Source organism: Pinus tabuliformis, chromosome 5_2 (genome assembly GCF_031772625.1).
Source record: "Pinus tabuliformis cultivar Carrire ecotype Pingquan chromosome 5_2, CPIR1, whole genome shotgun sequence".
NCBI classification, from domain to species: domain Eukaryota; kingdom Viridiplantae; phylum Streptophyta; class Pinopsida; order Pinales; family Pinaceae; genus Pinus; species Pinus tabuliformis.
This window is the reverse complement of record NC_142306.1, coordinates 901,259,737-901,275,163: the sequence shown is the minus strand read 5'-3', so window position 1 is coordinate 901,275,163 and position 15,427 is coordinate 901,259,737. Positions and strand designations below refer to the sequence as shown.

The 15,427-nt window shown below is 40.1% G+C and overlaps 1 protein-coding gene across 1 annotated transcript in view; it reads left to right on the top strand.

Moving 5' to 3' along the window:
• Nucleotides 1-15,427, top strand: part of LOC149162229 (gamma-interferon-responsive lysosomal thiol protein-like) — a 101,881-nt gene that overhangs the window by 72,221 nt on the left and 14,233 nt on the right. The gene's annotated exons all lie outside the window — the stretch shown is intronic.

Genomic DNA, 15,427 nt, shown 5'->3' with positions numbered 1-15,427 from the left:
TCTGCGCAGCACTTGGCTGCCTCTGCGTGAGCCCTTGCTGGCTTTGCGTCACTCTCCTTGGCTGCTGTGCTTCTCTCCCGACACAATCTCTGCTTTCTTTGTTTCTTTGTATTCAATACCCCTCAGCTGCTCTCCCGATCACCGATTCTATCTCTCTTAGCAAACCCCACTCTAGAGAATAGAATCACTGATTACTCTGGTGTTTTTTCCAAGTGACCCCCAAGCCTTCACTTATACTTTTCCTGTTGACATATCAACAGCTGAGATTAAGTCTCTAATCAACGACTAAGATTAGATTTGGCTTGATCCATGTCTTTTGAACCACTCTAGCACAGATTCATATTAATACACATTAATATTTTATTTTCCCTAAGTTTAGACTTAGGGACTCCATTAAAAATATCAATTATTTTAATATCTTCTGATCTGTTTAGAATCTGCCCAAACCCTTTCTGGGTATTGCAGATCTCGTGTGCCCCAATCTATCCACCAAATTTCGTATCTAGAGCACATCTGATGCTACCCCAAATCAACACCTATGCAGGCCCAAACTCAACTTCAACTTCAGCTTGCACTTTTCCAAACCTGGCCTTCAACCTGTGAGAAAGACTTGTTGCACACATTGTATCAAAGTTCCAAGGAAGCAAATGTACCAAAATTTTCAAATGATCAAGATCATCGGCGATCAGCATTTTAGGTCATTGTAAATCCATTCTGCAATTTTTTTCAACGTTCCACCGAGTTTCCAGGACGGGGAAACATGGGAGCAGGGATACGCACAAGGGGGGCGTATATAAGCAACCCCAAAATTTAGGGAAATTTCGGGGAAATGGGGGGACGTCAGATTCATAAAAATTATAAATTACTAAAAAATTAATATATAAAAATAAAAAATAAAATCCCAACATAATGTCAATAACTATGTTAGTAAATAACAAATCTTAATAACTATGAAATGTACATCTAAATATGATCATCATTTGGTATTAGACTATTATGAATCAAAACTATCATTTGACATTTTTGCAATCATCAATGTAAAATTGTAAATCTAAATGTAAATTACTAAATTGAATCCATCATTTGACATTATGCAATGTTCCATCTAAATTCATCATTTAGCAATGGGCATTTATATTATGCAAGTTCCATCTAAATTAAATTAATCATTTGACAATTTAAATTACACAATGCACATCGAAAAGTAAATTCATCATATGACAATGACATTATGTTGAAGTCTAAAATAGCCATAGAATACTAAACTAAAAGTAAACATAGAAAGCAATGAAATACTAGTAAATTTTTCAAAAAGTACTAAACAATAAATCAGAGCTCCAATCTGGCAGCTCCAAGTCACAAAATGAAAATCGCAACTCCAAATGTTTCAAGCCTCCAGTCAATGGTAAATCTGAATCACAACAAATTGCAGATGGAAAATGTTGAGTGACAGTAGTAGGAAAATCTCGGGCAGCAAGGTAAAATGTTGACTGGTGGCAGAAGGAAAATGTCAAGCGGCAAGGTAAAATTGTAGGGTTAATGAGAAATGAATGAGAGATGTGAATGATTATGTTATGAAGTTTTAATATATCCTTTAGTTTTTATTTTTTTGTTTTTTTTAATTATTTTAAAATTTGTAATTATTAAAATTTTTATGTTTTTAATTGTTTTTAGCAAAAAAAATTTGGGGGACACGAGGGGGCGCTTTTTGTCGCTAGAAAGAAGTCCCCCCCAGAGTTTCCCCGAGTTTCCCCAAAAAGGGGACGTGGGGAAAAGTTTCCCCAAGAGTTTCCTCGTCTCAGGAGCAAGGAAGCGCGTCCCCCACCTTGGGGGGCGCGTCCCTGTGGAACACTGAATTTTTTAATGTAAATGATGCTAGTAAGACCTTGTATGTATGTAACAACTCTAATATGAAGAAATCCACATTTTCTGTGTTAAGGAACAAAAGTTAGAATTATTGAAGTTGTTACCATCTAATATTTTGGCCTCCTTATCATAGATCTGAAGTCTTGAAGATGCTATAGTCTAGCTCTTTTCGGCCTCCTAATTACAGGTCTGAAATCTTCGAGTATTGAGCAGTTTGAAGACATAAGTGATTTGCATTGACTCTGATTGTTGAAGTGACTTGAAGGCATTGATTTGGACTGCTTAAGATTACTTGAAGGAAGGTTTGACATGGTCAATTAGTGGCAGACTTGGCTTGTCTTTGGTTGTTGGATGTCTCATTTTGATCTGATTCTATAAGAAGAGGATTGTTTGTGTTTTCCCTAGTTGTGGGGTTTTTCCTTGCTTGTTTTCTTTGTGTTTTGTGATCTTCATGTTTTTGATCATTGCTTGATGGAGAAGTAAAACAAAATAATAAAATGCCAACTAATATCACAAGTAATTATCAAGTAAGGAGAATCAACATTAATCTGCAAATACCTTGATTTTCCAACATGGTATTAGAGCTAAGGTAAATGGAAGACAGTTTGAATGTCACAACTTGTTGGCATAATTGAAGTTTCTAATGCAACAATTATCTCTTCTTCCATTGAAAAGCAAGCAAGCTTGAAGACCATCATCATAACAATATGAATCTTGAAGATAAGATATTGAGATGAATCATCCCAAGGCATATATACTAATAATGACAACAAATGCAAAAGTCTTTCTTCTCCTCTTCTCCAAGATACAACTGAAATATGAAGTTCTGGACCAAGATACTCCTCTGAAGCAACATCACTATACAAATACAACTTATTCCAAGGAAGTTCTGAAGCACACATCTATAGTGGCTTGATAAAATTTAGTGAAGGACAAATCATATATATAACCAGATCCTGTGACCTTACTATGGAGACAATTCATTGAATATACATCTCTCTGGCAAGCCACAAGCACGACAAAGGAGGAATCTAAAAGGAGAAGTTCGAACAAGCATCCATGATGACATCAAGACAACCTCAACATTTATTCATACAAAGCATTCAAATTTTTTGAGTTGTCATCGATTGGAAACAAGTCTTCAAATAGTAACCAAAACTAATCGATGAATAGAAGAACCTCTATGAACTATTTATTGATGTGTCTCTGAGATCGATGACACTATTATAGTGTTATATTTCCCATTCTTGTGATACAAGTATGATAAAGAAGACCTCAAGAAGATGTAGTCCATGAGAAGGCTCAACTTGAAGGCCAAGAGGGTTGCTAAGGAGTCATGCTCATGGAGGACTTGTTCCTACAATGAAACATCCAAAGTGCAACAAAACATAAGGAGAACATCTTTGATCTAGCCAATTGATGCCCTAGCTAAAGTTGAGAAAGGATTGTTTTTGGGTCTTGTTGTCGCTTAGATTGTACAGGCACTGCAACAACAACTTAGGTCAGGGGCTGTCACTTTGATCCTCGACCTCTTCGTTCTAGCTGTCTCCCAACAACAGGCTATGGGGGGTAGTCCCTATGGAAATGTGAAGACGAAGGACAAGTTGGCATCCAACGAGTCCGGGAGACACGATTGAGTGGCCTAACTACTTGGTTAATTTAAGAAAGATTTAAGGATTAGATTAAATTCAAATTTGAGACCAGTGCCTTGTGGAGTCAATTTCTCGCTTATTATTAGTTAGAGACCAAGTAACCGGATGGACAATCCCTGCTTAGATGCTTCACTAACCTATATGATATGCAAATCCTAAGACCTAGGTGTGATGCAAGAATCTTGGTTACTTCTAGTTATATGCTTATTATAAGTAAGACCTTCCTCTTAACTGTTTTGCACTAGTCTTTAGAGAAGGTTGTGGGATGGAAGCCAACGGGAAGCAAGCGAAGGCTTGATTAACGATACCCCCCCTTGTGTTTTGTTGGAATTTCTAAGTTTAACCCGTTAGAAATTCTTCCTGTATTATTTGATTTATTTCTTCCTACTTGTTCAATTTACTTAACAAGTTATTTACCATGTAAATACTGAAAATAAATACAAGTTCAGTATCAACAACTATAGATCATCAACTGAAAGTAAACAAGCACACAAGTGACACCGTTTTTTTGGACCAAAGTCCCTGGAAAAATCCAATTCGGGAAAACCGGTGTAACTATTCAGAGGGTTTTATTATTATGCAGTTTTCAGAATACAACTAGGGTGCCAGAAATGGCTCATTCAACAGAGAATGCCCTCGGCAGTAGTACCTCTCCTCAGAGACAGATATTCCCGCTGATTAATCACCGGATGAACGATCCCACAACAACAATTGCGGCTTTTGCTGCTGTGTGTCACTTTGATAGGGATTGTGTCACCCTATCTGGCTCACCAGCTCCCAGTCTGTCCCACGAAATCCTCCAGCGCTGCCTCTAGGCCCTGTGTCAGCTCTGCTAGCCTCTGCGTTAGCTTTTGGAGCCTTTGCGTTCGCTGTAGATCCTCTGCGTCTCACATGCTGGCCTCTCTAGCACTGCGCAACTCCTGGCTATCTCTGCGTAGCCTCTAGCTGCCTTTGTGTCAACCTCACTAGGCTCTGCGTTGCCTCTCTAGTACCAAATCTATCTCTCTGTTATGTATTCACTGCCCCTCAGCTGCAACTTAGATCACTCACTCGATTTCCTCAGCAAACCCTTCCCCAGAAAATCGAATTCTTGATCTCTCTTGGTGTGTTCTCCAACTGACCCTCAAGCCTCCTCTTATATTTTCTTCGTTGGTCCATCAACGATTGAGATTAAATTTCTAATCAATAGCTAAGATTAGATTTGGCTTGATCCATGACTTTTGGACCCTTCTAACCCAATTTTATATTAATACCCATTAAAAATATTAATTATTTTAATATCTCCCAAACCGGTTAGAATCTGCCCAAACCATTTCTAGGTCTTGGAGATCTCATGTGCTTTAGCCTCTCCACCAATTTTCATGGCTAGAGTACATCCGATGCTACCCCAAATCAACACTTCCTCTTAGCAAGGATTGTGCTCTAATAATACTCCTCATTGAGTATCACCCTGATCATCCAGCATTGGTCTCTGTGCTGATGCTTGACCTCTTTGCCCAACATCCTCTGCACTTCTGCATCATGTATTGCCACCCATGGCCCTACCACTGCGACTGTTGCATCCGTACGTCAGCTCCCTTTGCATTCGTTGCTGCTGCTGGTCCATATACCCAGCACTGCATCCCCTTCTCCTCACGCTGCATCGTGCTACCTGTAGCATCGCTGAGAAGGAAGTAACTGATTCACCCAACTTTGACATCCCTGTCAGGCTAGAGACTCTCCCGATGTTAAAGCTCCTTCTGCCGCTAACAAGTGCTCCCTCTTTGACCTCTGCGTTGCTGCAACAACTCCATGCATCTCACACCATTGCACACCTCTCCGTGCCATCCTACACTTGTGCAATACTCCTGTGCTTTCCGCACAGTTGCCTCTTGCTAGCCTTTGCGCTGTCCCGGGACTCCTGCACTGTAGTACTCTCTGTCGCTCCATTCACATCAGTCTCTATTGACATCTGCCAATCCTGCTGCTCCTTTTCGGGGCTCTCGTAGCAAGGTATAATCCAAAAGGTTGGGTATCTCAAGGATCTTGCCCCTCATCCCCTATAGTCCGTTTGACTGCAACTCGATGTCACCCCACTTCCTCTCAAGTGGCGCATGAGCACTCATGGCACAGTTGTCATCCTCCTCGACTTCTTTTTCCGCCCTCGCTGGCGCTGCCTTGGTCTCAGAAACCTCTCCCTTGCTCTTCTTCCTAGGACACTGGTTCGCAAAATGACCTAGTTCCCCATAATGGAAGCACTTGACCTTGGAGAGGTCCTTCTTCTTTCTCTTCTCCTGCTTTCTCGCAGATGCGAGAGCCGCATCTTCTTCTTCCTCCTTCTTGATTCTAACCCCTTTTCCGCTACTCCCCGCCTTGGTCACCTGTCTGATCTCTTCTTGATGAAGAGCCGCCCACAGTGCTTCCCAATCTGGAAGGCTTAGCTTTCCTAGTATGCTCTGGACAAATACCTCCCAATCCTCTAAGACTGCGTTCAATGCTGTCCTCACCATCAGTTTGTGATTCGGTTTGGCCCCTATGGAAGTTAGTTTGTCACGGATCTCCTTCAATCCATCGAGGAAGACATCTATCTGCTCTACCTTTTGCATCTGGTATGACCGCAACTGATTTTCAAGTAACATCTTCCTCTGCACAGAAGTATGCTGGTACAATTTCTTCAAGGCTCTGATACCATGTTGGAATTTCTAAGTTTAACCCGTTAGAAATTCTTCCTGTACTATCTGATTTATTTCTTCCTACTTGTTCAATTACTTAACAAGTTATTTACCATGTAAATACTAAAAATAAATAGAAGTACAGTATCAACATCTACAGATCATCAACTGAAAGTAAACAAGCACATAAGTGACATCGTTGTTTTTAGACCAGTGTCCTAGGAAAAACCCAATGCGGGAAAGCCGGTGCAACTATTTAGAGGGTTTTATTATTATGCAGTTTTCAAAATACAACTAGGGTGCCAAAAATGGCTCACCTGGCAGTAGTACCTCTCCTTGGAGACAGATATTCCGACTGATTAATCACTGGATGAATGATCCCACAAGAACAATTGCAGCTTCTGCTGCTCTGCATCACTTTGATAGGGACTGCGTCACCCTATCTGGCTCACCGTCTCCCAGTTTGTCCCACGAAATCCTACAGTGATGCCTCTATGCCCTGCGTCAGCTCTGCTAGCCTCTGTGTCAGCTTCTGGAGCCTCTGCGTCAGCCCCTAGACCCTCTGTGTCTCACACACTGGCCTCTCTAGCACTGCGCAACTCCTGGTTGCCTTTGCGTAGCCTCTAGCTGCCTCTGCATCAACCTCACTGGGCTTTGCGCTGCCTCTCTGGTACCAACTCTATCTCTCTGCTATGTATTCATTGCCCCTCAGCTGCAACTTAGATCGCTCACTCGATTTCCTCAGCAAACCTTGCCCCAGAAAATCGAATTCTTGATCTCTCTTGGTGTGTTCTCCAACCGACCCTCAAGCCTCCTCTTATATTTTTCTCGTTGGTCCATCAACGACTGAGATTAAATCTCTAATCAACAGCGAAGATTAGATTTTGCTTGATCCATGACTTTTGGACCCTTCTAACCCAATGTTATATTAATACCCATTAATATTTTATTTTTCCTAAGTTTAGACTTAGGAACTCCATTAAAAATATTAATTGTTTTAATATTTACCAAACCGGTTAGAATCTGCCCAAACTATTTCTGTGTCTTGGAGATCTCATGTGCTTTAGCCTCTCCACCAATTTTCATGGCTAGAGTACATTTGATGCTACCCCAAATCAACATGGTCCAACCATTCGATGCCACCGACGCTGCAAAGATTGTGGCTTTGATGACTGTAAGGTCATTGTTTTAACCACTAGAAAGGTGCTGAATCCCTCAAGCTAAATTGAGAAAGGGTGGCCCTAAGGGTCTATCAACCAAGCTTATGCTTGGAGGTAAATTATTAGTGCACTAGACTTAGGATGCTTATGTAAGTTGAATGAGTGACTTCTTAGGTTAATATTGTTTTATGTTTAAGTACTTAAATTAAGATTAGCTTCTTATGACAAGAGTACTTAATGATGAATTATGAGAAAATATTACAACCAAGAACATTCCAAATTATTATTTGTCAATGCTAAACAATAGATAAATCCACAAGATGCTTAAATGATAGCAAATTTTGAACATGAATCCAAGAATTACTTGAGACAATTTAAGATATGCCAATGACCAATATTAAGAGATGTTTACTTGAGATGATAACCAATGAAACTCAAGATACTAAACAATAAAATTATCCAAGATTCTCAAGATTATGAAACAATCTCTTAACTATGCTCAACACAAAGATGCCAATCACAATTACTCAAGATATTCCAATGATGATTCTACAACACGATTATCAATGATCTTATGCCAATGTTACTTAATGCCAACCAAGAAAGATAACTAGATCAAGATGCCCAAAGAAACTTGAATTATTCAACACCAAGTGATTGAAGATTAGAGTGCTTTAGTGAGTGTTATTGTTAGATGTGAATTTATGAATCAAATCACAACAACAAATGTGTTAATGTACTTGAAACAATTAGAAATCAATTAGAGTGCTTTGGTGAGTGTTATTGTTAGATGTGAATTTATGAATCAAATCACAACAACAAATGTGTTAGTGTACTTGAAACAATTAGAAACCAATTTGCTATAAAACCATGAAACAAGAACAATTATGATCTATAGAGCATGAGCAAAGAGAGATCTTATGCTACTTATATCCCAATCACATTTAAATGAGCAATTATTGAACTTTTAGGACGGTAGAAAGTAAATCACTTTAGATCCAAGAAATGTGAGCATCCTTCTATGGATTTGCAGCTTCTTGTTAGGGCACTAGATCTGTTGCACACCAGTCACAAACTCAGTCTCAAATCCATTCAAAAACGCGTTGTCCACTTCACCTTTAAGCCTTATCTCCTGTGCTGCCAAATTGAGATAGTGTGGCACTAAAACAAAGTTCCCGCCATGATACAATACCTTCATCCTGCCTCAAGAGACCACAAAGACTTCTCAAGTGGAAGAACTTATACATCAAGTTCCTTCCTAGAAAAGCTAGATCAAAAGGAGATGTCATCTCACTCCTTGTGAGATCAAGGATCATTCTTGAAGAAAACTACCTTCATTAGGAGAAGTTTTCTATCCTCTACATCATCATCAACATCAAAGAAGCAACAAGAAGAAAGGAACATCCTATCAAGTAAGTATATGGCCTTATCTAAATATGTCAAAATGTTTTTTTGCAAGGAAAGCAACAAATTGGTTGGGGCTTCAAACTATCTTGGATGGAAGAAAATGACAGATCTAAATCTCATTGAAAATGAGGTCATGGATCATGTCAAAGGATCTATCACAAAACCAGGAGAGGAAGATGCTCAAGCTCTTGCCAAGTATATGAAAGGGGAAGTTAGCGCTCAAAGGATTCTCATAGAATCCATCAAGGATCCCCTCATCCCATATGTATCTAAACTTGAAAGTTCAAAAGAAATCGATAACAAACTGGTAGAGTTGTATTCTGTAAGCACTGCTGGAGAAGTCATCTCATTAAGACGAAATCTACAAGTTGAAGATGTCTAGGGAAAATGGATTAGCCTCATACTTTATTAGGATATCTGAGATCCAGGATCAACTACAAGATCTAGGAGAAGTCATGTCTGATGGTGAGATGACTATAGTTGTATTACATGCATTATCGGAGGAGTGGGGTAACTTCACTTCAAGTATCTATGGGAAGAAAGAAGCTACTCCATTCTAGGATCTATGGTCACTATGCAAGATTGAAGAATCTAGACTAAAGACCAAATTTGATGTGGGAGCAGGTGAGAAAAATCAAGCTTATGCTGCTATGACAAGAAGAAAGGGACAATTTGGAAAGTTTGGTCCTCAGAAAAAGAAAAAGAACATGGCTCAAACCCAATGCTATGGGTGTCAAGAATATGGACACTACAAAAGAGATTTTCCTAAGAACAAGAAGGACAATAACAAAAGAAGAAGAGAAGAGACCCACATTACCGAGGAAGTAGAGGAAGCTGAAAAAAAGAAATCCAAGAAGGAGGAAGTAACAAATCTCCACTATTGAGATAGTCATCCTCACCTAAGTTCTTTTCAAGCTCCTGAGTCTTTTGTTGTAAGATATGGCCATCATAATTCACTAAAGGGGATGCATCAAGGCATCATAAAAGCATAGAAAGAAAGAGCTCGGGATATCATCATAGAAGAGCATGAAAGATGGTAAGAATCTATGAAAGTCAAGGATATAGCTCTTGGAATTGTTGATTTTGGGTAACTTCGGATGTGCTCTAGCTCCAAAATTTTGTGGAGGAGCTAGAATACATAAGATTTCCAAGACCCAGAAATCGTTTGGAGAAATTCCACCTAGATGAGGAGTTATTAAAATAATTAATATTTTTAATGGGTTCGTAAGTCTAAACATAGGGAAATAAAAATATTGATGGGTATTAATAAAGATAAGGGTGAGAAGCTTCTAAGAGACAAGGATCAAGTCTGTTTTAATCTTAGCCATTGATTAGAAACTTAATCTCGGTTGTTGATTCATCAACAGGAAAAGTATAAGAGAATACTTGAGGATCATTTGGAGAGACACCGATAGAGTATCCCAAGGAAAATCGATTCTCAAAGAGAAGGAGATCGATTTCAAAGGGAGAGTTGCAGGGTGGAGGAAGAGGAGGGCATCAACAATAGTCAATGATTGAGGAGGAGGTGACACAGGGCTATCGAGAGATGACATAGAGGGAAGACGCAGTCCAGGAGACGCAGTCCTCACGTAGGCTGACGTAGAGGAACACAGAAGTGATGCAGATGTGGGAGAAGGGTCTCCAAGGTGTCAGAAAGTTTCCAGGAGAGGGATGAACCTTGCCTCAGGTGTTTTCTCTCAGTAGTGTCTCAGTTTCTTTGTAAAATCATTCCTTGTAAAGCGATTGTTGCTGAAGATTAATAAAACCCTCATCTGCTGCACCGATTTTCCCACATTGGGTTTTTCCGGGGACAATTGTCCAAAAACAACTGTGTTGATGTGATTGGTTCTTGTGCTTGTATATCACTGCTATTTTCTCTATGTAATTATGTGATAACTGTGGTAGAATTTATTTTAATATTTACTGAAGGGATTTTGTAAATAACTTATTGTGAGAAATAAGTAGGTGAAATGCATCAGTTGCTGCAGTAGAATTTCATATTTGGAAATTTTCACATTGTATCAAAGCAAAGATCGGGCAATAGGAGAGAAGAATTTGCTATGATACAGGAGCATGATGCTAAGGCATCAACTCAGAGGGACTCACGCAGATCTCTAGAGAAAGAAGAAAGCACGAAGAACATGGATCATGATTATTCTATGTTAGCTTCCAGATTGGAAGAAGAAGTCGCTTACCTAGCAAGTTCTGCCTCCTTTGAGGTTTGGTATATAAATAGTGGAGCTTCCTGGCATATGACAGGGATACGAGAATTTTTTTCGAATTATCAGGAAGAAAGGATGAATTTTCAGATCACCATGGGAAATAAGGAAAAATATGCCCTGGTAGGAAGAGGTATTGTAGTCTTTCAAATAGAAGCAGAAGATAGGCTTCGAGCAACCAATGTGTTGCATGTGCCAGGATTGGGGATGAACTTACTCTCCGTATCTCAACTTCAAAACAAGGGCTATGCCGTTTTCTTCATTAAGGAGAAATATATGTCAAACACTTGAGTTGGAAAAAGAAGGCCCAGATTGGAATCAAAAGTAACAGGCTGTATAGATTACAACTAGAATCTCCAATGGCATTGGTAGGCAGCAATGGGGATAAAGATTTGAATGAACTATGGCATGGGAGGATGAGACACTTACACCATGGGGCTCTGAGAATTCTCGGGAAAACACTATCATGAGTTCCAAAATTAAACGCTGAATGAGATGATGTATGCAGAGGGTGCGCTCTAGGCAAGTATGCCAAAGCAACTTTTTCCATAAGTAACAATAGGGCTCAGAGTGTTTTAGGATTGATACACTCAGATATCTGCTAACCTATGTCCACAACAACTCTTAGTGGTGCCAAATACTTCGTCACCTCCATCGATGACCATTCCGGGAAGACTTGGATCTACTTTCTGAAAAACAAGAATAAGGTTTTTGGTCGATTCAAAGAGTTCAAGGCTCTAATAGAGGATCTGTTAGGAAAGAAGATAAAAGTGTTGCACGCAGACAATGGTGGAGAGTATGTTGACAAGGACTTCATTGATTTTTGTGCGAGGGAAGGCATCAGAAGAGAGTGGACAACTCCCTACAATCTGGAGCATAATGGAGTAGCAGAAAGGAAAAATAGGACTATTTGGAAGCAGCTAGGGCGACGTTGTATGATTAGGATATGCCTAAATTCCTATGGGCAGAAGCATGCATCGCAACAGTTTATGTCTAGAACAAGACTCTTCACAGGGCATTTGGCAAGATCACTTCGGAAAGTGTCTTCACCGGGAAGACACCTGAAGTTAGTTATTTCAGGTTATTTGGGAGTTTGGCGTATTGCCGTATACCTGAAGAAAAGAGAAGAAATTAGATCAAACTGCTGAGAAAGGATATCTAGTGGGATATAGCGAGAATGCTAAGGCATATAGAGTCCATCTTCCAGAGAGTAGGAAGGTAGTAGTTCAGAGGGATGTAAAGTTCATGGAGGACAGAGCTTTCAGGAAATCCCGAGAAATGCCTTCCGAGGAGCAGTGAAAAGACGATCCATTGGTCCAACCACTTCGACTAGCAGAAACAAGTACCAACAATTCTCCTAAAGGAAAATCTTCAGAACAGGGGGAATCTCAGGAAGAGGAAGAGCTGATAGATGTACCCACTATCAATGGAAGAACGAGCTGGGAACTCCGACATATTCTACGGGATGCAGAGGGCTTCATTGGTGCACCCAGGAATGATAAAAGGGAGTGAAGACATCCAGACAGATACTGGGACTTAATAGCTTAGGTTGGGGAACCTTCTAGTTTTCAGAAGGTCGTTCAACATCAAATATGGGTAGATGCTATGGTGAAGGAATACAGTGCTATAATGGTCAATGATGTCTAGGAAGTAGTACCTAGGCCTTAGGACAGGTCAATGGTAGGTTCGAGATGGATCTACAAAGTCAAATATGTTGCACACAACAGTGCGTAGAAATACAAAGACAAGTTTGTGGCTAAGGGGTATGCTCAGAAGGAAGAGGTAGACTACAAAGAAACCTTTGCCCTAGTAGCCAGGTATACTTCTATTAGAACCGTGATATCCCTTGCGGCACAAATGGGGTGGGAGATTCACCAGATGGATGTCAAGACGACGTTCTTGAACGGGGTGATAGAACAATAAGTATACATTGAATAGCCAGAGGGTTTTGAGACACATGAGAAGGAATATCATGTATGTAGGTTGAAGAAAGCCTTGTATGGGCTTAAACATGCACCTAGAGCATGGTACGGTCGAATTGATGGCTACTTGCAGAAGATGGGATTCGTCAAGAGTGACACAGATCCTAATCTCTACTATCTTGTCGTAGAGAATGAGCCTCTAATCCTGGTATTATATGTGGATGATCTTTTCCTGATAGGATCATCTAGGCTCATCAAAGACTGCAAGAAGAACCTAGCCACAAAATTCGACATGAAGGATTTGGGACAGATGCATTATTTCCTGGGGTTGGAAGTTTGGAAACAGAGGGGTGAGATATTCCTTGGACAAGGGAGATATGCTACAAAGATCTTGAAAAGATTCAGGATGCAGGACTGTAGACTTATGGCTACTCCAATGATCACCAACTGGAAGAAGATTGATGCATCAGAAGATAAAGACGTCGATCCCACCTTGTACAGGCAACTTATAGTGTCCCTGATGTATCTGGTCAATACCAGGTCAGACATTTGTTACGCTGTTCAGACCTTCAGTCAGTTCATAGTGGAACCCAAGAGGGCGCACTGGGCAACAACCAAACATGTTCTCAGGTATATACAAGGAACAATCGAGCATGGACTATTGTACACCCAAGGCAATGACATTAGGCTGAGTGGGTTCACTGACGTAGTTGGGCTGGAAGTTCAATAGATTGGAAAAGTGCAACTAGGTACTGTTTCAACATTAGATCAGGAATAACCTCCTAGTGTAGTAGAAAATAGAAATCCGTGGCTCTGAGCTCAGCTGAAGCAGAATATATGGAAGCTAGCACAACTTCGTGCGAAGCCATATGGCTTAGGAAATTGCTTGTGAATCTATTCAGGAGAAGAATGGAAGAGACTAGGATTTTGTGTGATAGTCAGAGTTGCATCAAGCTCCCTGAGAATTCAGTATTTCATGATTGGTTGAAACACATTGATATCAGGTGTCACTTTGTCAGACACTGTGTCCAATGAGGGGCAGTACAGTTGAGGTACACTCCAACAGGAGAACAGGTGGCATATATTCTCACCAAGGCTCTAGGAAGAACAAAGTTTGTTTATTTCAAGGAGAAGATGGGGATGTTGAAGAATCCATTTAAGTAGCAGAAATGAATAGTATTGGAAGTTGCAGTGTAGCAATTAGTAGTGGAAGTGCTATGGGCAGCATGATGCAACATATTCATAGGGAGTTGTAGTGCAGATGTAGCAGTGACAATTGTAGTGTCATGGGCAACAGTACAGTTTGCAGTAGCGCAATAGATGAGGGGCAAAAGACTGATGCCATGGATCAATGTGGTGCTGCTAGAGCACATTCCTCGCTAAGAGGGAGTGTTGATTTTGGGTAGCATCGGATGTGCTCTGGCTCCAAAATTTTGTGGAGGGGCTAGAATACATAAGATCTCCAAGACCCATAAATCGTTTGGAGAAATTCCACCCGGATGAGGAGTTATTAAAATAATTAATATTTTTAATGGGTTCCTAGTTTAAACTTGGGAAAATAAAAATATTAATGGGTATTAATAAAGATAAGGGTGAGAAGCTTCTAATAGACGAGGATCAAGTCTATTTTAATCTTAGCCGTTGATTAGAGACTTAATCTCAACCATTGATTCATCAACAGGAAAAGTATAAGAGAAGACTTGAGGATCATTTGGAGAGACACCAACAAATACTCAGTATCCCAAGGAAAATTGATTGTCAAAGAGAAGGAGATTGATTTCAGAGGGAGAGTTGCAGGGTGGAGGAAGAGGAGGGCATCAATAGCAGTCAATGACTGAGGAGGAGGTGACACATGGCTATTGAGAGACGACACAAAGGGAAGACGCAGTCCTCACGCAGGTTGACGCAGAGGGACGCAAAAGTGATGCAGAAGTGGGAGAAGGGTCTCCAGGGTGTCAGAAAGTTTCTAGGAGAGGGATGAACCTTGCCTCAGGTGTTTTCTCTCAGTAGTGTCTCAATTTCTGTGTAAAATCATTCCTTGTAAAGTGATTGTTGTTGAAGATTAATAAAACCCTCATTTGCTGCACTAGTTTTATCACATTGGGTTTTTTTGGGGACAATTGTCCAAAACCAACTGTGTTGATGTGATTGGTTCTTGTTCTTGTATATCATTGTTATTTTCTCTATGTAATTATGTGATAACTGCAGTGGAATTTATTTTAATATTTACTGAAGGGATTTCGTAAATAACTTATTGTGAGAAATAAGTAGGTGAAATAAATCAGTCGCTGCAGTAGAATTTCGTATTTGAAAATTTTCACAGGAATCTCATTGGAAAATAAGTGGCAAGGTCATCTAGTACAAGGTTCATCATACATCTGACAAAAGGAAACATTTGCTGATGGGGATACTTTGGATCCTCAAGATTCTCTGATGGAATCTTCATCGAAAGGTTCACCGATCAAGAAATGAAGCAAGTGTTTCATCAAGAATTCCAAACCTGTGGAATTCATGAGATGATGGTATGATGACATAAAAGTAAAGTAGATC